At 37.1% G+C, this 25,011-nt stretch overlaps 1 long non-coding RNA gene across 2 annotated transcripts in view; it reads right to left on the bottom strand.

Annotated features, from left to right (window-relative positions):
- LOC111866956 overlaps positions 1–25,011 on the bottom strand; it is a 131,187-nt gene that overhangs the window by 73,167 nt on the left and 33,009 nt on the right. Inside the window, exon 3 of one of the 2 annotated variants that reach the window (XR_002843252.2) lies at positions 10,339–10,580. The exons of the other annotated variant lie outside the window; for it this stretch is intronic. This is a non-coding gene — a long non-coding RNA (uncharacterized LOC111866956). Of the gene's footprint in view, positions 1–10,338; positions 10,581–25,011 lie in introns of those variants that run through there. 2 annotated transcript variants of the gene reach the window in all.

The raw sequence follows: 25,011 nt of genomic DNA, 5'->3' as shown, positions 1-25,011 counted from the left end.
TTCACCATTTCCTTACTCTTTACCCAACTTAAAGAATTATAACAGACAGTTGAGGAAAACTGCATAATGAGGAGTTTCATAACTTGTAATGTTTCACTTATAAACGACTAGGAAGACTTAGACGTAGGTGGGAGGATAATATTAAAATGGATGATAGAGAGAGGATGATGTTGTATGAACTGGATTAATCTGGCTCAAAACAGGAACCAGTGGAGGGCTCTTGTGAACACGGTAATGAACCTTCGGGTTCCATAAAATGTTGGGAAGTTCTTGAGTGGCTGCGCAACTTCTTGGCGTCTCAAAAAGGACTCAGATCCATGGAGTTATGGGATTGTCACGCACTCTCAACCCAGAGCACTGAAATTACCTTGTTGTCTCTTTCTCAGAAAGCATAGACTAAATAAATATTTGCTGGTTAAATATTTAGTTTCTTTACTAGGAATTTCCTAGGCGGGTGGTTTACAGTGCGGCCGGCTCGTAAGGCTAACAACCTCACCGCCATCTGTGAGCCGATTGCCCAGAAACGTGGGAACCTCGACGTCTCACTACCCTATGGGCCTCCACGGCCTGTTACACGGATAGGTTTACCTTTATTGGTTGCCCATTATGTCTCTTCTTTACTCTTCCAGACACTCTGGGGGCCAGGATATTGAAACAGAAGAAGAAGAAAATGAAAAGAAGGCGAGGAGGAGGAACAGATGAAGAAGATGAAAAAGAAAAGGATATTAATAATTAGGAAAATGAGGTGAGGGGAAATGTTAAAAACATAAGACCTGAAACAAAAGAAATAGAAAGAGAATATAGTGCAGATAAGGTGGAGATAAATAAAAAGGAAAGAAAGAAGACGAAGATGAAAACAGAGAAGGTGAAGAGACGTGTAAAGCGGGAGGAAAATGAGAAGCATACGAAGAAATCAGAAGAATAGGACAAGGAGGAGAAGAGAAAAAGGTAAAATAGGAGGAATAGTAAGAAACTGACGGGAATATAGATAAGACAATATAGCGATAACGAGGAAAAACGAGAACAATAGTGAGGGGAAAGGCGAGGTCTCTTCCTGAAGTTTTAGGACCCGAATTTGTCGCCTTAAATTAATGTCTGCATCTAAACAACCGACTGAGCCACCGAAGGCTTCAATAATAACTGAACAGCAATCAAGTTAGGTATACATTTACTTTATTTTCAATAGCTATCAACTAATGCAAACAGAAAAACTAATTCGTTTAATATGTGAAATATTGTTAAGTAGCAAGCAAGCGTGTGAAGAGACGATGTGGCAACAGGGAACTGAGAAATATCACGAACATATAATCACAAGTTCAGAAATTTTCTGCCTAATTTTATTGTAGTGTTGAAATAGGCCCATTGAAAGTAACTAATTAACTAAATTCATGGAGCTGAGCCAATCTAGAGAAGACGCCGTTTATGCAGCTACTCAAGAACTTCCCAAAATTTTATGCAACATGAAATTTCACTACCGTGTTCACAAGAGCCCTCCTCTGGTCCCTATCCTCAGCCAGATATATCCAGTCCACACCACCTCATTTTAACTCTATCAGATCCACTTTAATATTATCCAACCACCTATGTCTTGGTATTCATAATGGTCTCTTTCCTTCTGGCTTTCCCACCAATAGCCTATATGCATTCATTACCTCCCCATGTCCTACCCATCTCATCCTCATTGAGTTTATCATTATAATTATACTTGAAGAAGAGTGCAAGTTATGAAGCTCGTCATTATGCAGTTTTAGGCCCGTTAAAAAGGATATTAAAAGTTTATCTCTAGTTTTCTCGTGTTTGTCTACTAAACCTGATACTAAGAGTAGACAATTTTAGGTTCGGTTTATTTCTGTTTCTCTGTCTTTACTTTTCCTAGGTCTTAAGTGTGAATACATTCAGAATTTGAGCCCAACATTGCATCGAATCATGTACTTCCGAATTTGGATCTTGAAATTGTTTCTTCGCATAACAATTTACGAAAGCATTCTCAGGATTTTTTTACGCTTTCGAGCCCAACGTTCTTCTCAATTGTATTGTCACGATTTTGGAGTGTGACTATTGACGGGGTTTAGATTGGTAATTAGATTTATTGAACACTTACAAAACCTAACTAGAAATAACTATAAAGATGTAGCTATGTCATACGCTCTACAGTTCACTACAGCATGCACTAAGTCTTCTCAGTCTGGTATGTCCTCATCAGTGGAAGTTCACTTACTCCAGAGCTCACGTCCTCGCAGGCTGGCGACCATGTCACACCTACTTCCTTCTTTTCTAACTGCCGTCTCAAGACTCGTTTCTAATGGCAGCTGGGCTTCGTTATGTAGCCTCAGCAGGGACCGTGCAGAAAACACATCTTCAAACAATTCTTATGCAATGGTTCACGTGCCTGTTGTGTCCATTACCTAGCAACTACCATTGTATATAGAGCCATTACTTAGAAAAGGCTATTGTATAGATACTTATTTCGCTGTAGTTGCCTAGTAACGGGTCTACACGCCACAGGATTTAAGAATTGAGTCCTTAACTCACAAAAAGACATGGTGTTTCCATTAAAAATACCAGATTGTTAAAGCAGTTTAGTGTAATAATTGCACACAAACCATAAATACAATCAGCAGGCAAAATTAAAACGTTTATAATACACAGTGCAGCTAGCAACTGCTGTGAGTTTGAGGGTTGACTGTAGGCTGTAGTAAGAAGAAATAAACGCCAGAATATTTTCAAGTCAACTGAGGCTTTGTACCTGCTTGCCCTCAATAAGCTACAAAAATTTGGCAAATACGGGAACCTCCACACAGAAGCAATTTATCAAATGTTGCACCCAATTCTAACTCCCAGTAACCATTAGCGAAATTGTCTGCAAGCGGCCATCCGTTAGGAGGATGCTGAATTTTAAACAGTTGTTTAGCAAAACGCAATCAAGAGGATTCGCGTGAACGTGCTGTAGTGCAATTAATTAACCAGTCGCTTCATGAAACGTTTAACTTAGGTTACGTTGCATAAACAAAACATGTTGTCACCCAGTTAAAAGAGTATTAAACCGTTTACAGTGAAGTACACGTGTTAATGAACGCTGTTAACTGGGTATACAAAACTGCAGACTGGGTGTAATATTTAAGGTTTAATAAGAGGCAAGGTAGGAAAATTCTCATAAAGGAATAGTGAAATGTACTCCTCCCATCAGCCTTACTTTTCCATAGGTACTCCTATAAAATTATAATCACGAAAATCTGTGTGATATTGTGAGGTAAATAGCAATGGTTTATTACTGTAAAGAACTTAATATGCTAGTGTGACGTGTAGGAATCTCCTATGTTCCAGCCACATAATGAAATGAAAGTTTGTTCAAATTAACTCCACTACTATAAAATGCAATATCCTACTTGAGAAATACCAGATGCAGGCTACCTTAATATCTGATGCCTGGTTAATATTGACTAATACAATTAACACACTTTGTTACTTATTGAAATATTAATTTATTAATTAATAACATAGACCTTACATTTTCTGTTACATGCAGTGTTAGTATACACTTATGCCTGTCCTGCATCTACTGTGTAAAAAAATACCTTATGTGTCTGTATCTGTATCTCTCCTAGGCTATATGTCTGCGTGGTTTCCTTCACGGTTTTGTTTGTTTGTTTGTTTACGCTAACAGTGTAATTCGTTCCTGTAGCTGTTGACTTAGGGCGCTCAAAGCAAAGAGCTGAATTATTATTATTATTATTATTATTATTATTATCATGAACTGAATTGAATTGAATTAGGATGTTGAGTTGCCACACGAATAAATAAGAATTAATTGTGTTATTATTATTATTATTAACTTCTATGTGTGTATGTATGTGTATTGTCCTTTCTCACCACATAATGGAATAACCATTCGAAATGTACTTATTTTATTTTCTCACCTGTTAATGTTAACGTTAATATTTCTTGGAATTATTATTAATTTAATGCCATTATATAGACTGTCTTATTTGTATTTTGTTTTTTAGTTATATCTGTATTTCTATGTACTCGTGCCAACTTTGTTATTGGCCACTGTGCTGTTAAGTTTGCACGTAAATAAACACGAATTGAATTGAATTATTATTATTAGCATGTTGAGCTGCAACATAAATAAGTAAGAATTAATTGGGTTATTGCACAACTATTGCAAATGTACTTACTTTATTTTTCTCGCCTGTTAAAGCTAACTTAAATTTGTCTTGGAATTGTTATCAATTTATTGCTATTATATAGACTCATATTTTGTATTTAGCTCTTTAATAATTTATGTGTATTTCTGTGTACTCATGCTAACTTTGTAATTGGCCACTGTGCTGTTAAGTTTGCATGTAAATAAGCACGAATTGGATTGAATTGAATTATTTTGCTTCTGAGCTGTAATATTTCGCTTTAATAAACAGAAATTTAATTTAATTTAATTTAATTGAAAATTATTAATAATATTGTAACCTGTATAGCCAGGCAACGGCACGATAAACACTTCGCTTAAGGCCACGCAACAATGTTTATAGCTCGTTACTAGGCAATGGACTTGCGAGATATTTATCACGTGACTTGTTTTGTGTGTGTCTGCGCTACGCAATAATAGAACTCTGTTTTCTCTGCGTGGTCCGTGCCGAAAGGATATGAGAGATTACGGGAGTGGGAACTGACTTCAGTTCAGTTCCGAAGTTCCAAAGGAACAGCAGTGTGACCAGAAGAAGACTTAGTGTGTGACGTTACATGTGCTATAGTTACAGTAATCTTGAGAGTGTAAGAACTAATTTTAGTTACGACTGGTGAAGATCCAATAAACCAACCCACCAATCCAAACCCGCATCTTAGTCACTGAAATACCTGACAATATTACATCGTCATGTGCATTTTCCATGCAGACCTGTTGCTTCCATTTCTGAGTTTCGCTATCCTGCCAATATAAAGCACTTTAACAAGTTAATTTCACTGAACAATCAGATAATGTTGCTGATTTTATATTTCGGATGCATTTCATATGATCACATAAAGTGTCTTCTAATTAATTTGATTTGTCTCGTTCTGGTCCGTCACACTAACAATCACAAAATAGATAACTTACAGTCCAGTGCGACACACAAGTTCACCACACTTCTGTCTTCACTCGCCTTACATGTTTCGATTCAATAGAATCATCTTCAGAGGCGTACCAGTACGAGTAGGAAACACTGTCACATAAGATTTGACGTTATGCACTAAGCTTATAAATAGTGCTCACTGTATCACAATTTGCCCTTTGCATTCACGTTGACGTGTAGTGTTGTGATATAGTGAGCACTATTTATAAGCTTAGTGCATAACGTCAAATCTTATGTGACAGTGTTTCCTACTCGTACTGGTACGCCTCTGAAGATGATTCTATTGAATCGAAACATGTAAGGCGAGTGAAGACAGAAGTGTGGTGAACTTGTGTGTCTCACTGGACTGTAAGTTATCTATTTTGTGTCTCCTAATTTTCTGCTTTCTTATGTTATTTTTTTCACCAAAACCAAATGTGCACACTCTGAATAAGAGTTTAAGTCTTTTGATCATGCGGAACTAAAGAGAATTAAAATTTTGTAGTTTCAGATCATTTCGATATTATTTTAATGCATACATCTTCTTAAAAACTTTTTCATAAATATTAAATAGGGTATGTTCTGGATATACGTTACACGTTTTCGGAAAGTATCTGTGCCTTTATTGTGTTAAAATTGAATGAAAGTGGATTATGTTGAGATATAAATTTAGTATAGGTCCTATTTTTGTTTAGGTGTAAAATGTTTTCAGGAAAATAAATGTCTTATATCAAATAATATTTACGGAATATAATATGCATAGGCCAATGATTTAATGCATGCAGGCATTAATTGTTACATAAAGTCAAATTTCTGATTGTATACCTGGCCTATTTTCCATTGACAAATAAATATATGCAAGTTCATATACTACGTGGTACAGTCATTAAGTTCGTGGAATGTGGTTTTATCGCATCATATTACAAGGAATTTCTCGTTATTAACTCTAATATCCCGTGATTTACAGACATGTTAAGTGCAATTTGTTAAATTTGTTTTTGTAAGATTTGAGGTTTTCACGGCGGTGACTATGAAGAAAGCAGTCTTCTTGGAGGTGGCGCCTTGTAGATGTGGTGTTAACCGATGTTTCGGAGGAAAGTATCGTCTCCATCTACTTTTTTCTTCTACCTTGAAGATGGAGGAGGTACGTTCCTCCGAAACGTCGGTTAACACAATATCTACACGGCACCACATCCCAGAAGACTGCTTTCTACAAATCTGTTTTTGTTTTCTCACAGGATACGAGTATTTTCTGTTCGTTGCTTTCGCAAACTGCAATTTGTGAAAACACGATTACCAACTTAGCCACTTGTTTCCCTCAGGCAGTCCGCAAGTAGAAACAAAAGAAACCTCGAATACATTTCCATGAAATTCTGCAATTATTTAAGGGTGTTACAAAAATTTGTTGACACTTCCATATTTTGTTCAAAATCACACAACAATAACTGACACTAGACACGAAGATACAAATAGCGCACACATTACTGCAAACATCTAGTGTCAAATTTCCCGAAAGTATATCGGAAGGAAAAAAAAATATATTTTGAATCAAATTTTTAAAGGGAAATGAAAAGTACTTTTATGTGTCCGAGATTCCGTGACTAACAATAACGGGATCTGGGTTGGATGATTGGATATATTGACGCTTTTTTACAAAATCTCTTTCATTCAAATTTAATTATAGCGCTATTGATAATCTATTCACTTCACAAACCACTAAGACACGCCAAGTCTTCTCAGTCTTCACCAGTCGTATCCTGGCAACGGATTTATAAGTCTCATTGCAGCCACAGCACACACCATGCCTTTTCGCGGGACAACTCCGTTGTACGCCTGTGTGCTCATTCTCTCAATTCTGTTTTGTTCCGGTTCTGTATCACTTATACTATGTATAGTCTAGGCTGACCCATACAAAATGCAGCCGTTGCACCTCAATGTATATATGCGGACCACATAGGAAACACCACTTCCTCTATTATTGTATATAGAGCGCGTCGCATAGCAACGAAAATTATCCGATTATTGCCTGCGTATTCGTTGTCGCGGATTGTTATAGGCTCTACGTAGCAACTGGCTGCTTACCAAGAATCTCTATCCGCGGGAACGTGATTATCGAGCCGTTGCCTAGCAGTGGGTCGATACGTCATGGTATAATTATGTACATAATGCTTTTCCCACAAGTCTCAGACTTTGCATATCTGTACATTCCTAACTCGTTCTGCATCAACTCTAAGGTTCTGTAAGATTATAATACCAAGAAAACGATCCTCAAACATACTTCAGATGAAACCGCGTCGTGAAAGGGAGTTCTCAATGCTGTTCATCACCACACTACCCTATTTTTTAAAATGAATAGAGTCTAAAAGGTAATTCAAATAAAATATTATAGTGTCTCTTCTCTGTCTTCAAGAAACATTAAAAATGTTGGGGAGCGGGTTTTGCCTCTGAAGGGCGGTAACTTTTCCAACAGGTGGGGCTTGGCTAGCAGAAAGCTCAAGACACTGCAAACGCAGCTACTTTCTTGCTTCTGACACATCAAACTATTCCCAGGAAGGGTGCAACTCCTTTAGGAGGGTCTGCTTGCTAATATATTCAGTTATGAGATTAAGGGTCAGTATGGTCTAGTTGTGAGGAGGAGGAGGAGAAGAAGAAGAAGAAAGGTGTGTGGATTTCGTGTTGTAGCGGAACATTTTTCACAGAGTAGCAGGAGATTTAGACGGAATTAAGAAAACCAGAAAAACAAAGAGCAGACAAACAATGGTAAGTATCACACATAAGTTATATTACCATGTCACAACTAACAGATAATCTTTTATAAATGCAATTTCTTTTGTTTCCTAAGCTAACGTACATTTTTCTTCGTCGATTCCTTACTTAGCATAATCCGTTTCTGCGATTTACCTACATTTAAAGAAGAATTTTTTTTCCCCCTTAGCACTACAGCCCCAGTGGGCCTAGGCCTACCTCCATGAACTTCCGTTCACTTCGGTTTTTCTAGATCTTACACATTCGGTAGGACTCCTTGGGCGATTGATCAGCTCGTCGCAAGGCCCCTACCTGCAGACAAACACAGAAAAACGCACACAAACATCCATATCCTAAGTGGGATTCGAACCCACGATTCCGGCTTCCGAGCGAGCGAAGACAGTGCATGCCTTAGACCGCTCGGCTACCGTGACCGGCTAAAGAAGAAATAGGTCTTAATATTATAGCGTGTAGAACCGTTACTATGCAATGAACACGAGAAAAGCTATATAAAACATGTTCCCGCAACAACAGGTACGAAAGAAACAATGGTACAGAAACAGAGGAACCGTGTTTTCTGTGGTCCGCGTTGCGTCCGTTGCTACAAAATGGCGCGGTAACACACATCTCTGTCGCAACAAATACAGACTTAATAATAGAATAACTGTGTTTTTTATGTGGTCCGTGCCAAGAATTTATAACCGGGACGGTTTGGGGTAACCAGTTAGTTGCAAGAGTGCTCAGATGATTGTCCGGCTGTAAAGGGAAGACTTTGTATGTGTGACATATGGAATGTGCAATTCAATGAGACTACTACAGTTACTGTGTTAAAATCCGTTGCCAGGACACGGCTAGTGGAGACTCTAATAGACTGAGGAGACTAGTCTGTGTGTGTCAGTGACCTGCAAAATGTAGTCAGGAGTCGTGAGTGTGTGAGTGAGTCATAAATCCAAACCCCGTCTGTAGTCACTCACAAACGTGACAATATGACCGCTCTGCAATTACGCAAATTCAGGTTACCACAGACACAAATTCTCGGTCGTTAACGGGTTTAATGAAGTGAGTCACGAACGAGAGAATAGCCTTTTGTTTCACTTTACTGTGTTAATTCTAATTGTACTAGCAATATTTTAGCGTGAACAAGGAGACTGGAATGTACTGTAATTAAAACGTGCTTTACGATTAAAAATTTGTGCTTGTTATTCGTGGGAGATGACGTTAAATTGTAGAAATTTCTGTTAGCGAGTAACATATTGTGAGAAAAATATTATCCCGATAGTGTAAAGAAAATCGCCAAAATATAAAAACAAATTAAATATATTCACAAGTTAACCAGATACATGGCTGACGGTAAGAATTACATAATCAGTAAGCAAATTGTTTCTGGGAGCAGATGCTTGAGAAACCTTTGTGTCAGCAGTAATATTTACGAAAAGTATAATTTCCGTAATTAAACTACGGAAACTCTTCTTAATAGCTACTGTAACGGAAATATATTAAAATCTATTTATTCAGTATTACATCCGAAATATACAGAGTAAGCAGGCTTATACATAATTCGTCAAAGATAGGCGGAGCTAAGTCCTTAAATGTCCACATAACATAACTTACTTCTCATTACAGTAAAACTTGGTTATAGCAACATCGGTTTCTGCGACACCTTGTCTATTGCGTCAATATTCAATGGTACGAACTAATTCCTCATAAAGCAACTGTTTTTATACCTTGCTTAGTACGACATGCACAAATGCATCAACCTCGTATGTAACGTCATTTTCATTCCTGAATTTCTCTGATATGGACATTGAACGTAATTTAGAAAGTGTGTATTGGGCAAGTAACAGGAAACAGATGAAGATAACTGATTACTGTACTCGTATCTAGGTACAGTAAAGCACAACAATTGATGTAATCTACTGTAATTTGGTGAGTAGGCCTACCTTTAATACACAGTATTAGTGCGGTGTGTATTGTCAGTGAAAAGCGCTGTAATATGTCTTTGATATTACACATTTGGGCAATTCCACGTTAATGTTACGTTAGTCTGTACTTAACTACGTATTTCACTAAAAAATGCAACATTTTAACTCGGTTTTGGTAGGTTTTTACGTGACTAATATAAGGCTACTGTGGAAGTGCCCATTTCGGTTACAACGACATTCGTTTATAACAACACTATTTTTAGGTCCCTTTGATGACGTTATAACCAAGTTCTACTGTATTTATTCGGAATTTATGTGCTTAAAATAATGTATGTTTCAAAATTGATTTATGGAATTCATATTATTTGTCCTTGTATTTTGATATCCTACAGCTACTAGATTTGCTGGGACTTAGCCGATAAAACAATTATTATTAACAGTGAATAAAACTGGGAAAAGGGAAAGGAATATCTTTGAAGTTAATCTGTTTGGAATGTCCCAAGCAAATGAAGCAGGGAAATATTTTTTCGAGTATTTAATTATTCATTACTTTATGTATTACATGTTCACTTATTTAATGTCACATAGTGTAATATCTTTCATACGACATGGCGTAAAAGAATATTTTTAAATACAGACTTGATTTTGATGACTTTCTGAGATCTTTCGATAGTAGTCCATAATCTCTGCTTTTTTGTATAACGCATTTATAACTCAGCAAAATTGATGACTAATGCAGGGACGATATTTGAGTTGTCAAATTCAGAACTCTTTCATATGCAATTATATTTTCGCCATCCTATGTGATTTTCCGCCCGTTACGAATCTGAAATGTTTCAGAGACAAAACGTAGTAGAAAACTTGAAGTTAATCTGTCTGGAATTAAATTTTTAAACCAGTGTGCAGTGTAGGAATGTCAGTGGGGTGAGAATTCTTAAGTTATCAGCCAGAATAAAATGTGGTTCGGTTCTTACTTAAAAACAACTAATGCAAGAGGGATTGAAATACTTGAGAAATCTGTCAGACGTTCTAATAATCTATGAAGAACATTTTGATTTACTTTTCCTTTCCATCGCCAGCTTCTTTCAGAATAACGTAACTGAAATTAAACCACTTTTCCCAACATGGCCTAAATGCTAAACAATAAACATTAAGCATAAGCATGCACCTCCTTCGGTATATGTTATAATATTTTGGATGTAATGTGCATAAAATTTCTGTTACTGTGTGTCATAATTACGTCCATTATCTTTATTGTTAAATATAGAGTTTCAATTTTCATTTCCTTCTATATGTTAACAGAAAAGCATGCAAGTATAATCTAAATCATATTCAATTATAAAAATACGTTTATATTATTAATATAAATATCCTCTGCCTGTCTCACAGTTTAGAAGTTAAGTTTCATATCATATGCTTACATGTTTTGCGAGCCCTTGACTTACTTCACAACTTCAGCAATTTATTAACTTATATAAAAGAGTCGGATAAAAACAAAAATATTTATTCTCTTCAATTCTTCGATTACACGCATGGTTTAGAATACAAAATTATTTCTAAATTATGTCTAAGAGCTTGATGGCTGGTGTATCTGAAATTACTTCTAGCTGAAGTGTTCTCAAGAAAATAAATAGTTATGTCCTTCCTCCTTCTTCATTGATACATAGAGCTTAGGAAATTCGAAATATCGTCTTCTTAGAGCTTATTGATTCTGTCTGCAGCTTTCTTTACTTCTCAGGTTACGGGACAAATACATTTAGTGTCTTAGGGAATACGAGCTCTATATCCATGACTAATGGGTAAAATGATAGGAGAAATAAGTAAAAGAATCCCTTTTTTCTATCTCCTGTGTCCAACTATTCGTGTTTCCAAAATTGTATTTTTGTGTTTTTTCTGTTTCAAAATATACGAAAACAAAAAAATTCAGAACTAAGATGAGGACTATTTATTTATCCATGGACCCGAGCCCTTCTTGAGGAGTCGAAAATTCTGCAGTTACTCAAGAATTTCCCAATATTTTTTTGGAAACCGAAGGTTCATTACCGTCTTCACAAGAGCCCTCCACTTGTTCCAATCCTGAGCCAGATCAATCCAATCCATACCATCCTATCTTATCTCTCTAAGTTACATTTTATTATTGTTCACCCACCTACACCTTGGTCTTCCCAGTGGTCTATTTCCTTCTGACTTTCCCACAATATCCTATATGCATACCTCTTCTCCTCTATTCGTGCTCCATGCTCTGCCAATCTCGTCCTCCTTGACTTGATCATTCTAATTATACTTGAAGAAGAGTACAAGTCATGAAGCTAAGGGGAGGCTGCTTAAAAATGTTCAAAGTAGTTTGATTGGTTTCATTCTGGTCCGTCATACTAATATTATAAAAAAGCTAAATAGTTCCGTTCAGTGTGACTGGTTAAGATTTTCTTATTTCAATTATTCACGCCCTTACATGTTTCGGTCTTCAGAGACCATCTTCAGAGGGACACCTTTACATCAATACAGTTAGAAGCCACTATTAGAGTACATGTTCTAAAAGTTAAAATATATACATAAAATGTAAATAATATAAAATTGGCTGTAAAATATAAAGTCTTTACAACTAAGGCGGCTGTTCCAATACGTTAAAATATTTATAGTTAGTTTGTTAAGATTCTATTGGAATTCGTAAACCGAGCTGGTTCGTGTCGACCTTCTTACTATTTCTTTTGACGGGGCTGAACGTGCGCCACCCTGTCGCTCTCGAGAAGAGAGTTCTTAATGTTGTCCTGTATGTGTTTGTGGCCACAATACTAGTTTCTCAAGATGGACACTGCTCCACTAAGTTAGACAAGACAGTTTTCTGGATACTGATTAGTAGCATTTTATATAAAATCCTACTTGCTTTCAGTTCTTCCTCCCAACTAGGATTCTCTTAAAGGATTAACAACAGAAAGCTTAGTATGTATTATATAACTACTACGTTAAACCTGTTTCAATATATCTTTGTAGGAGTCAATTTTTATACTTCATAAAATCAGAGACAAGTGCAAGCCAATTTTGAAATAAATGTTTCACTATGAAAAGTTTTAAAATCGAAGATTTTCTTATTTACATTAACTACAGCTTTCCTTCCAGCAAGTTCTCTTACCCTCATATCTTCCATTCTTAGATTATTTTCCTTATTTTTATTAAAAATATATGTAGGCGTGTATTATTTATATGCTCTCTGTGTCTCTGTGTATCCTCCATATCAAATTTGAATGCCTGAACCAGTCTTTGTGAAACTTGGTATGTATATCATGATACCTGAGTCCATCTTAAAAGCGTACTTCATCAATCCCATCAGTCTGTGTATCTCTATGTTCATTCCCCAGTCAATGCTAGGCAACGGCTCTGTATAAACGTTATCACAATAAATAATACACATGCAAGAATAAAAGAATTTTTGGAAACGTCGTTTTCTATCCGATCCGTGTAGTATAGAGGAAGGTAGACAATTAGTTCTTCTCTGAAATTCTTGTGTTTTGATTATCTTTGATTCGTTCTGAAAAGTGGAGAGGTATGCTGTAGCGTAGTTGGTTAAGGCACCATGCTTCAAGCCGGAAGATCGCGGGATCGAATCCCGATGAGGTCGCTGGATTGTTTTTTCAATTTACCTAAACCTTCCAGCCGCATTATGGCCCTGGGGTCGGCTCAGCCTCTAACAGAAATGAGTAAGTAAGTAAGTAAGTAAGTAATGGTATCCCTGTAACAGGCCATGCAGACCCATAGGGTTCTGAGATGTTGAGATTTCCACATTTTCTAGATAATCGGCTCATAGATGGCGCAAATTTGTCAGCAATACGCGCCAGCCGCCCTTTACCCCCAAGAATATTCCAAGAATATTCCTAGAACTCATTTCTGTTAGAAGCTGAGTCGACCCCAGGGCCATAGTGCGGCTGGAAGGATTAGATAAACTGAAAAGAACAATGAACTCATCGGGACTTGAACCCGCGACCTTCCGGCTTGTAACATAGAGAACAGAACTTAGTACCAGTAATATTTTTGGAATGTTCTTGGGGATAAAGGGCGGCCAACACGTAAGGCTGACATCATCACTACAATCTGTGAGCCGACTGTCTAGAAAATGTGGGAGCCTCCACCTCTCACAACCCTATGGGCCTCCACGGCCTGTTACAGGGATAACTTTACTTACTTTACTTTTACTTCGGTTTGAAAAGTAGCATCCAATTATAACATCGTGCCTATGGGAAGGAGTGATTCGCATTTTGAAATTTCGCCTTACAAGCTCTCTGTACGAAAGTAACAATTCATCTAAACTTGAAGTGCCTCGATTTTGATAATACAGAGTGATTCTAAATTATTATCGGGGTATCCGCTTATAGGCCACGGAAACCCCAGCAATAATTTAGAATCACTCTGTACATTTGTGCGAAATGCAGAACATAGGTGTCTGAAGAGACATTATAAGAACGCACTGTTAATACAGACCCTTCACGTGTGTGTGAGACGCCCTGTGTGATGCACAGTGTGTAGTCATGAGAATTGTTGCTATTCATGGCATTCATTGCATAGTAACCCCCAGAATTGACCTGCTTATATTAAAAAATCTGCCAATAAATTTAAGAAATTTTAGCTTCAAACAGACACAAAATTATTCCTGTAAAGTAATAAGATACAATTAAAAATTAATTATATCAAATAGGTTTCCTCTGTGTTAACATTCACATGCCTTTTCGGGAATTCTCCTAATTGAATTATTTCTTGGTTTTCCCCAGTTTTCCAGAAAGGATAATACTTCTTACTAAGCCACAGCAAACTACAATCCTTACTTATTCACAATTCCTTATCATATTAGACTCAAATTACAGGTACATTTTTACAATCTCTGCAGAGAAATATAACAAATGTTAGGATAATTATGTTGTATTTTAGCGTCCTGTTGCACTGATTCGTATTCATAATGTGTATATATTAACAGTCTTCAAGTGCATACAATCCCATCTACCACTTCTACACTACATGTTTCGGCAGTATCCTGCCATCTTCAGGTACATCGATCCGTGAACCATTTCACTGTTTGCCCTTATACGTCCATTTACAAATAATACTAAACCTGTATACGTCCTTATACGAGTATAATAATAAAGTTTATGTATTTAAAACTTGTTAAAACTTATCATCTCATACGTCATATTTTTAAATTCGTGTGTATTATTGATCATCCACATCGGGGTCTTTCTTCTTATGTTTCTAATGTGTGTGTGTATATCTGCAACGTAAAAAATGTTACATATTAATGTTATGTTTTGATTTCTATTGGTTTCGTGTTGTTAATATTATACTGTTTAGTACTCACTATGTCTTATGATGTGTTCTACTCTTGTGGCTGCGTGCGTTGTATCGTTGGATGTGTGTGTGTACGTGTGTGTTGTTTTCGTGTAGAAGTGGTAGATGGGATTGTATGCTCTTGAAGACTCTTAGTATATACACACATTATGAATATGTTAGGATAATATTAAATTGTATCTTAAAAATAACATGTGATTGCATAAATTTATTTCAGATTTTCAAGATAGAATCCAGTATCGACTGTTCTTGTCAGCATAGTAATGAATTTTAGGGTTCCAAAAAGTAAGGAGAATTTCTAGAGAAAATGAGCTACTACCAGCTTCTCAAGAATATCTCTGCTCCGCTGTTGTCAGTAATTTGGTGATACCGGCAACATTAAGTAGCCTAATTATAAAGAAATGTTGTAGTCTAGGATATGACACAGTGTAGTTTGATAGAAGTTCATCGAGTTTCGGAGTAATGTACTGTCCCCTTCTTCAGAGTATAAGAGCGAGACAATTAAGCAATCAGCAAAAAAGCAGAAGTTCTTTCTTCCAATTTCAGTGGATTTCTACCGGACTGCACGGCGTCATATCTTAGAAGACAGTACTCTTTAGAATCACATCTGTGAAAAATTTAAATTCAGCATAATCATAATATTTAATTTTGCAGGGGCAATTTTGACACCGCAACTTCTTGTAGTGCTCGTAAACCGTTGGTGTGTTACGAAACATTTATATTTGCATAAATATTTGTTTTTTAAACATATATAACAATGCGACGACCTAGCACACCAACGGTTTAGGAACACAACAAGAAGTTGCACCTTCAAAAATGCCTCTGCAAATTAAGTCGTTAATCATTTCAGCAAGATGCTGAAATGTAATATTATAATCATAAAAAAAGTTGTTTTAAGTGTACCTTTTAATCTGACAGTTAGAGAAGACATATCTCTGATTTCGTAGTCTCTACAGCTAGGCTTGCAAGCACAATTACTTTCTCTAGTGACTGGGAATGAACTCTAGAATAGCACCTACTGCCAGCTACTCAGAAGAAAAGACTTATCAGGTTGCGTTACGTAGTGTAAGACAACTTATTCATGTTTAACTCCAGGAATTTATGACATGAATAAGGAATGTCCGTTTCGATTAAGATGTTTGGATGTTGCAGCTACACGCGTGTACTACGGCGCAGAGCGAACGAGTTTCTCTTTCCACCGAGACTCTCAAAAGATGCAGAAACCGCATCTTGGAGCGCTCTAGTGGCAAAATATAGGAACTACTGGGAAATGCTGGATCTATATTGACAGAAATATTTATACATTCTTTGAAGAATGCTCTTAATTTATTGCCGATATGTTTGTATGTAATACTTGAAAAGTTAATATATATTATCCAAAGCTGTAATAAATATTTCAGGCCTGTAAAGCACAGCGGTTACTACATGTACCAGCTGTTAAAAATATTTGTATTTTGTCAACAGGTGTATTTATGTATTTCGTGTGGTTCTCAGAATAAACCAAATTTAAACCATTGAACAGTATTATGGGCAGATAAAATACACATTTTTATAATGATTTCTGATTCATGTTGCTTCCAAATATGGACACAAATATTGTAATTCGCTCAGCATTTCTTTGTACAGAATTCTGAGCTAAGATTACCTGTTCTTTTCGCTTTTGTATGTTTTCTCATTGCCCTTATAAATTTTGTGAGCCATAATGTGAGAAAGTATTATTATTAATGAATAAAAATTTGCTCCAATTTAAATAAAGTAGTTATCTTAAAAAACGTAATGAGTGTTATGTAAGTTCATATGTCTTGAATACACAAAACATAGAGCTTAATAAAAGGATGTGAATATATTTTTAGTTATAATAGTTGTAACCAGATTTTTCAAATATCAAAAATAGCTTAATTGGTACCATGTTAGCGAAAAATAAATTATGCTGTGCTGTGTTCCTTCGTTACGTGATATATAGCATAAAGAATTTTCTTTTGCAAAGAAAGATGCAATGGGTTTTCTATGAGGTATGAACTAAATTTATAAATACTAACTAGATTATTTTCAAATCTACGTGTTCCTTATTTAGCCCTCCCCGATTTAAATTCATCAAAATTAACTCCGTCTGCTGTAAAAGACGTCAATTTATCACCCGAAGACAACCAATTTACTTGTAATTCAGAAAATAAGAATTCCCTCGCGCCTCTATCAAGTCACTTCTAACAATTTTAAACTCTTCACTTCCTACTCTTCATATCAGGAACATCGGTGATGCCTGGGAATGTTCTAGGAAAATTATGCTTTTTCTTCCCCTTCCGCCAAAATGAGTATCTCTCGTTTCTCCCACGACTTTCCCTTCTCACCTGTTCCTTTATTATTTTATACTATGTCTCTCTCTCTCTCTCTCTCTCTCTGTCTTTAGTGCTAAAGGGATAATCCACTATTTAATACACGTCTTAGACCAAGCGGAAAAATATTATAGCCTGTAGAGCCGTATCTAGGCAACGGATGCCTATATAACAATGGAAGTACTGCTGGAAACGGTGTTTTCTACTTTGTCCGTGCAAAGGAATTATAAGAAAAGAGGATTTGAGCGCTGAAGCTGAAGAATCTCCATTGATAAAGCCGTTACCAGGAAACGTCTAGTAACAGAGTTAGAAAACTAGTGCGTGTGTAACAGTGATTTCTAAAGCATGGACATCAGCGATGGCGCGAAAATTAAGTGTAATTACGAACTGTGTGTATAAGTGGTCAATAATTCTAATATCCAATCCAAAACACCGTCGATAGTCACTCATACACGTGACAATATGATACATTTACGGAATGATCCTGAATTAATAGGACCCTGATATTTTTGAACAGAAATTATACGCCTGTAGATATTGTTTCAGAGGTTTAAGTGATATATTGTAAACTCTCCTCCAACGTGGATTCCATTACCCGCTAGAAAATTGATGCAAACAATTATTTTCCAAATTCTAAAAATTCGATTATTCGCTGTCTGCAAAACACGTTGTAGTGATGTATGAATAGCATCATCTATCCATCCTTCCATCCATCCTTCCACCTATCTATCTGTCTATCTATCTATCTATCTATCTATCTACCTATCTATATAGCTATCTATCTATCTATCTGTAGGGCATCCGTGAAATGGTTCGTTTAATTTCAGTTTCTTAATCTTAGGTAGTCGGTAGGTCTCCTTGGACGGGTGATCAGCACGACGCAAGGCTGCTACCTACATAGGAAAATACAAATACAGAATAAACGCAGACAGACATCAATTCCTTGAGTGGGATTCGAATCCACGAGCCCAGCGTTCGAGAGAGAAAAAACAGTGAAGAGTATCCTAACTGTTTAGAAAACTGAAAACTGTTTAGGTTCTGCATATGTCCATACAGTCAACTTGGTGTGTCTCACTCGACGTATGAAACTCTGTATTCAGTTCGACTGCCTTCCTCCTTAAGTTCGTGAAACTAGGTACTCACATTCTGGCTAGTTCTTTCACTTAACTTTCGTCTCCGCAACGTCACAGAATTATCCATTTAATGTATTTCAATTTAATTACAATTCATTTAGAGATACAAATAGCAGCTCGGATTATAGGCTTTATATCGTAGAATGATGGCCATATTAGTTAATAATGAACTGTAGATATGTGGGCGCAAGCAGTCGTTGCCTAGTTTGAGGTCTAACATCCCGGAATTTATCTCTAGAATCACGGAAACCCTCATGTAAGATTCTTATCTCTGAACCGAATTTGAAACTGAGACCTTCAGAATCGGAAGCAAAACTGTTAATTACGTGACACTGCATCAACTGTAGAAGTTATGTGACGTTGAATAGCATAATTATGATCAAGCAGAAGGCGTGGGGAAGGAAGATGTCGGAGCAAACTTTAAATGTAGGATTTGATGTTCTATGCACTAACTATCTTCTGGGATATAACACCATTAACACTGTTGAAAGTCAAAGACGTTTCGGAGGAATATGTCGCCTCCAACTTGAGACTTCTGCTTGATACATGCTTCACTTTGGTTTCTTACTTAGTTTATCCTTCGACTCTGAAGACAGAGGTGATATGTCCCTCCGAAACAAAGGTTGACTTTCACCGGACTATACGGAATTATATCCCAGAAAATACCTTTTTACTTTGCTTTTAACTTAAAGTTGTGAAAATATGTTAAAATTTTGACAAAAGTTATTTGAATTAAAGAACTCAAACAACGCAAACTCAGATAAAAGAACTAATACCAGTCTCCTACTTTCACGAAATTTGATGTTTGGGGGTTTAAATAAATTTGATTGATTCGTTCCAATATTCATTAAAATGGTACAATAAAATCTAAAATTTTGTGACAATGGTACATTAGTACAAATATAAAGTTTTGGATATTATCCAACGTCTTGTCTTTATCTAAAAAAATAAACAGGACGGCTTTAGATAAAGACAAGACAATGGAAAATGTCCAAAAACATTATATTTGTAAACTGAGATAACCATAAAGGATATTTTACTTGAAGACGTGAGCGAATTTCTAAGCGCGTCTCGAGTAAAACACGAAAATAACTCGCTAAAGCACTCGTACTTATCAAAGCGAACTAAGTATCTAGATAAAATGTTGAACAGAAATATGAAACATTTTTTTCATGCGAAATATACATCTTTTGCCATAAGTACTATGGCTTTCGAGGTAATTAAAATAAAAGTAAGTGAACGCTTTCGAATGACTACGCTATTGGAATGATTGCGATATCCAGATGATTAGGTATCCAAACGATTACAATATCCAAATGATTACGCTATCCGAATGATTATGGTATCCAAACGATTACGATATCCGAATGATTATGCTATCCGAACAATTGCGATATCCTAATGATTACGCTATCCGAATGAGCAAGCTATAAGTATACTGTATATCCTAACTCGAAGATTGCCTTCATCTGGCATGTGACAACATTTAATTGAGTATGCAGCGGACTGCTCCACGCTGTACCTCAAATTAAAGTAAGTCCCATTGTCACAAATGTGAGAATTTCAAGGTCATAACTTTGTCTCTTCTGTTATCGTAAAAAGCGTTTTCTTCAGTTATTAATAGATTTAATGCTTGCAGTCTCTCTTATACTTTCACTTCTTGTTTTTACTTATAATTTTCAAGCTTATTAAACAAAAATTATATATCAAAATATTGCTTCAAAACTGCTATACAAAATCACAATTTTCACTGATGTAAGGAGGAATTAAAACAAATCAAAGAGTTAAACGTGCCACAAATAATGTTCTTTCTTAATATTTTATTAACTTGTTTTGATATTCTCTAGGTTTTCTGATCACATGCCGAATTAAAATTCCTTTCAACTAACGCGTCTCATGTGAAAATGTTCCATCTCCCATTTCTGAAACCCACACCGTTGTTTCGGAACCATTAATTACGTCATTGGCACAGGCCAACAAGGGTCAGCAACAGCTGTGCGGGTCATGTGATACAAGAGGCAGGAAGACAGGAGTTGACTATAAAAGAAGCGAAGAATAAGACAAATAAAATGAAGAGAGAGAAAAGAAGGAGAAAGAGAGCTAGAAAGGGGAAATTAAGAAAAATTATAAAGGGGCTGATGTAGAAAAAACATTTTATAATGTTCCTACCTGGAATATTTATATAACCCTTGAGTCGTTCTTACCCTGAACTTTTCTTGACCTGCCGCATTCATCATTGATCAAGTAACGCTTCAAAACGCAACGGCTACTGCGTGTACTACCCGCTTTAACATTAAACAAGATAGGAAATGTACGAATGACGTAACAGTCAAGGCGCCTTCAAATATTTCATCTGTGAAATTAATGAATGAAATGGATATTGTCCCGTTCCCATGGCAACCCGAGCGTGCTCTACTGAATGGAATAGGAGACAGGGAGAAATACCCTCAAAAGACGCATTTCGGATTTCGAGTAAAGTGTCGGTTATTTTTGTCTGATATTAACCGAAATTGAATTTTGTCCATAGAGGTCCATAAAACGCCCTACTGTAAACGACAACCGAGATAGCTCAGTCGGTAAAGTGACAGGTTAAGATCTGGACGGCTGTGATTCGATTTTCGGAACGGCAAAAATTTAGGTCTCCTCCACAGCGTTCAGACTGGCTGTGGGTCCAACACAGCGTTCAGTCTGGGTCTGGGTTCAACACAGCGTTCCGACTGGCTCTGGGTCCAACACAGCCTCCTATCCAACGGGTACTGGGGCCTTTTTTCCCGGGGGTAAAGCTGACCATTCACCTTTATCTACTGCCGAGGTCACAAATAGTGGAGCTATACCTCCACTCCAGCGTGTCTTCATAGTTTGGTGCTTAATTCATTAAGCACAAGGACAACTTCACCTTTTACTTTTACCCCAGTATAAAATGTAAAGAAAATTCATCCAGTGGAAACCGAGTTATTTCATACGGACAGGCAGACAGATAGACAGAGGTAATAAAGCTATAAAACGCTTCTCGCAATTCTCATGAACGCGCGTAAAAGCTATGTAATTTGTCAAAGGAATATACATGTTTCTTATGCAACAAACAGCGAAGCATTAAGCATTTGGCATTTTTCGATGGAGACGCAGTGAGTTCTCTGTGAGGTTAGAAATCTTTTTTAATATCATACTATTTCAGAGAATTTGTGCAACCTTTGTATGCATGCATACGTGACCAGGGGATATACTTTTACGAGGAAAAATGAAGCGTAAGCCCTAGGAGTACCCATGATAAGAAAAAGGGCCGTGAAGAAATAGAAAAGGCAAATAAATTATTATAATTAAAAGAAGACAGAATTTGTATCGTATTTATTCGTGTTAACACGTGTTACGTTATGTGACGAAAGAAAATACAAAAAAAAATAAATAAATATGACATTATTTGGTGGCACGCGGTACCGTAGTTGGTTGTTGCATTAGGATACAGGACATAAGGTCGCGGTTTCGATTCCCGATGAGGTCATTGGGTATTTTTAATTGACCTAAACAGTCAGTCGACTCAGTATCTGACAGAAATGAATACCAGGAATCTTCCTAGGGGGTAAAGAGCGGCCGGCGCGTAAGGCTGACAATCTTACCGCAATCTGTGAGCCGATTGTCTGGAAAATGTAGGAGTCTCGACGTCTCACAACCCTATGGGCCTCCACGGCCTGTTACAGGGATAGCTTCACTTTAGTAACATTATTCGCATCTTCTTGCTGGCAGAACAGCAGAGGAAACTATTCATGTTGGGTACAGTATCGATACCGTTGTACTGACAATTGCAGCTAGACTGCAGAGAACTCCTGCTATCTCTCCGAAATCCTTATCTCAAAGGGTCAAATAAAGAAATTATGGGAATAAAACACACTCGGAAGGAAGAAACTGGCAAAATCTGGACTGGCTAGTGCCACTTTTGTTTTAAAGTTATGCTATAAGCTACGTACGTGACAAAATAGGGGTAAGGGGCAAGGTTAGGGGGTAGAGAGAGGCGAGGCGTAGCGTGGTTGCAGGCTGCCTACTGTCTGGTCAATATACGAGTAGTACACCACGCTACTGAAAGGGTTAAAGTGTTCAACTCAATATGCCGAATAAATAGGTAATGAAAGTTATATTTGTGTATGGTAATTCTATTTAATTTAAACTTGAGGCGCCTCTCTATGCTTGAATGGGATGATTACAGTTTATAACCATTAAAATGTAGTCCCAACTGAACTGATAATACAGTCATTTTATTACCTGAAAACCCTTAGGTGTGCTAATAAACCACCCTACAGGTGCCAAGGGGAGTCGGTATAGCGACGAGCTGGACGACTGAAGGGTCGGAGTACGAGTCCCGGTAGGGTCAAAAATTTTTTCTTCTCCAAATCGTTCAGACCGATTCTGGGGTTCACCTAACCTCCTATCCAATGGGTACCGGTGGTTCTTTCTCCTGAGGTAAACCGGCTGGGGGATAAACTTACCACTCAACTCCAGCTAGTGCTGAGGTCAAGAAAATATGGATCTATATATCCACTCCCCCATACGCCTTCATGGTCTAGTGCTTAATTCATTGAGCACAGTGATAACTTTACCTCTACCTCAGAGGTGCCAAGAGTAGAAAATTTCGATGTTTACAACAATTTATATTTCTGACAGCACATGATATTTGTTGGCATTTTAACTGAATTGCATAATGAAGAATATCTGGATGAAATATTTCTCTGCATCTGATGATCTCATGAAGGTTCTTTATATATAATTTTCTTCCTGAAATTGCAGTGGTAAAAACTTAAAATGGCGTCCTGGAACTGTACGAATTTCAGCTGAGATCTTGTAGAATGAAGATATATAGAGAAGTAAAGGTAAAGATTCGAGCATTCTGAGTCTTAGTATTAGACTGAAATCAGATCCCTTTGCTACTAGGAATGCAGTCCTGGGTATCAACTTCCGTAATCGTGTTTTAAACTTTGTTTCTAACTAAATTTAATCTTACACGAACGAAGAAAAACATAGGCACGCATGATGCTCTACAAATTTGTTGCAGTGACTCATTCATTCCACGAAATTCACTTTATACACATTCCGTTATCTAATGCCACAGAAGACGTTTCGGGGTTTGGCTTTATTCTTGTCTGCAAATAATTCCTTAAGTTTCGTTAAACGTATTTTTCTATCGTTCACAATTTTATAATATACAACTCTAATTAGTGTCTTCCGAATGAATTCCAGCTGTCAAAATTCGTATGATTTGAGGTTCTCACAGTTTTTGTCTTCTGAGATACACCGCTGTGTAGTCCGTTGAAAGTAAACCGACGTTTCGGAGGAATATGTCGCCCCCATCTTCAGGATAGACGAATAAGCCAAGAAAGAATTAAGCTACCAGGTTTTAAACTGGTTTCTTGGTTGGTTTATTCTTCGATCTTGAATATGGATGAGACATGTTCCTCTGAAACGTCGGTTGATTTTCAACGGGCTACACGGCGCTTTATCACAGAATAAATAATTTTTCAAAATTCGTGCGGAAGGCGAAGGTAATTTACCTTTAGAAGGGTCAGGGGGGGTTCCGCAAACAGAGAGCGTGTCTGTTCTTCAAGAGGCTTGACTTTGAAGTTTTAACCGATTCGATCTCTCCTGTTACCTGCTAACATGCGCCCACCTACTCTACTAACTTCGTAAAGGTTAACCCTTTTAAACCTGAAGTTTACGTGATTAATATTTAAGGCTTCAGTCCCTATATTTAAGAAAACATGAAGTCTTGGTTACAAACACCAGTAATTTTTTTATGAGTCTGAAATATATTTTAGGGTATATTTATTGCTAGTGAGGTGGGACTAAGTCCCTTGTGATGCGGCCACTTCTGGCCTATTGTACCAGCCCCAGATGATAGGTGAGGGTGATTGTGGAGCAATCGGAGAAAACATGCCACAGCGCCACTTTGTCCACAACAAACCCCACTTGAGCAGACTCGGGAACGAATCCGGGCCGCAGCGGTGGGAAGCCAGCGACTAACCACTTGAGCTATGGCGCGGCCCTCTTTCAGGGTATATCACTAGATAGCGAAGTAGAATCATTACCTCACCTCTAGAACGTTACTAGATTCTATTTTCGACAAATGATACAAAAAATATATCAGAACTTAGTTCCTACCTCACAGAAAACACGCAGTCTCTCTGTGATAAAGACCAACAAGTTAATCGCTCATCTGACAGTGACGTCGAGATTTACTTCATAATTAGAAAGTTGCTAGATTCTATTTTCGGTAGCTAACTAACAAACTGACTTCATGGAGCTGAGCCCTTCTTGAAAATCCGCCAACTTTTTATGGAACCCGAAGATTCATTACCGTGCTCAAAAGAGCCTTCCATTAGTTCGCATAATGATTTAGATCAATCTAGTCCATACTGCCCTATCTTATATCTCTAAGATCCATTTTAATATTATCCTCCCACCTATATCTAGGCCT

The sequence above is a fragment of the Cryptotermes secundus genome, unplaced genomic scaffold (assembly GCF_002891405.2).
Source record: "Cryptotermes secundus unplaced genomic scaffold, Csec_1.0 scaffold1101, whole genome shotgun sequence".
Taxonomy (NCBI): Eukaryota; Metazoa; Arthropoda; class Insecta; order Blattodea; family Kalotermitidae; genus Cryptotermes; species Cryptotermes secundus.
The sequence above is the reverse complement of the archived record's forward strand: the minus strand, read 5'-3'. Positions and strand labels throughout refer to the sequence as shown.